At 46.8% G+C, this 1,364-nt stretch overlaps 1 pseudogene; it reads left to right on the top strand.

The window, feature by feature from the left end:
* The first annotated feature begins 288 nt into the window (after window positions 1-288).
* On the top strand, window positions 289-1,079 carry LOC134483583 (DNA-directed RNA polymerase II subunit GRINL1A-like; annotated as a pseudogene).
* Window positions 1,080-1,364: the final 285 nt, after the last annotated feature.

Genomic DNA, 1,364 nt, shown 5'->3' with positions numbered 1-1,364 from the left:
CCCCCAGTTCCTGAGGATGTGGGGCGGCAGAGTTTGGCTGAGCTGCGGGAGAGGTTGAGGCGCCAGAAGAGACTTTTGCACAAAGAAAAATTCATTTGCAAATTGCCCGACAAAGGTAAAAAGATCTCAGACGACGCCACTGCCAAACTGAGAGCTGCCATTTCAGAAAGTGAAGAGGTCAGAGGGAGAACTGAACTACTTCATCCTGTTAGTGTTGACTGTAAGCTAAGGCATAAAGCAAACACAAGAGTTGATACCGTCATAGACAAGGCTCAGAATTCTGACCTGATGCTTGATACTTCATCATTAGTTCCTGAATGTTCGTCAGTAGACATTGAATCATCGAAAACAACCTCAGAAACTCAGGGACCTACACAGCTCACTCACAAAGACAATGAAGAGACTTTGGAGACTGGCTGCACAGTGAGTACCAGCCCGTCTGTCAGCATCACAGCCCAGGCTCCCCCATCTGAAGTTAATGAACATCTCCCCCAGCATTCAAGTCAAGCGGAAGAGGTTTCCAGCAGCGTCGACAGTCTGTTTATCACTAAATTGCAAAAGATCACAACTGCAGACCAGACTGAACCCTCAGAAGAAAACACCAGCACTGAGAACTTTCCAGAACTGCAGAGTGAGACTCCTAAGAAGCCTCATTACATGACAGTGCTAGAAATGCGAGCTAGAAACCCAGTGCCCCCCTCCTCATAAGTTTAAGACCAATGTGTTACCCACACAACAGAGTGACTCACCAAGTCATTGTCAGAGGGCTCAGTCTCCTGCTTCCTCAGAAGAGCAGCTATGCAGGGCTAGGCAGCATCTTGATGATGTCACAGCAGCTCGCCTTCTTCTGCTCCACCCCCTGCCTGCACAGCTGCTCTCCATAGAAGAGTCGCTGGCTCTGCAGAAAGAGCAGAAGCAGAATTATGAGGAGATGCGGGCAAAGCTCGCAGCACAGAAACTAGCCGAGAGACTGAATATTACAATGCAGAGCTACAATCCAGAAGGGGAGTCTTCAGGGAGATACCGAGAAGTGAGGGATGAAGATGATGCCCAGTCCTTGGACGAATGCTGAAAATGAGCGCTGGGAGATCCCGGGAGTTGACTGTTGAGCTTACATTGTCTCATCCAACTTCCTAACAAGTACCAAGACAGTGTCAGACCTTGTTGAGGGACAGCAGTTGAAGTTACACAAAGGTAGCTACAAAATAAGAACCAAGTTTGTCTTTCAGAAGATGATCTTCACATGCTTGAACAGTTCAATATTTGAACATTGTGTTTGGCCGTATTGTGTTACAGTTTTGCAGTATATTGTGCATTGGTCTGATATTTTACTGTGAGTAGAACACACGTTTTCTTTAAGATAT

The sequence above is a fragment of the Rattus norvegicus genome, chromosome 19 (assembly GCF_036323735.1).
Source record: "Rattus norvegicus strain BN/NHsdMcwi chromosome 19, GRCr8, whole genome shotgun sequence".
Lineage (NCBI taxonomy): Eukaryota > Metazoa > Chordata > Mammalia > Rodentia > Muridae > Rattus > Rattus norvegicus.
The sequence above is the reverse complement of the archived record's forward strand: the minus strand, read 5'-3'. Positions and strand labels throughout refer to the sequence as shown.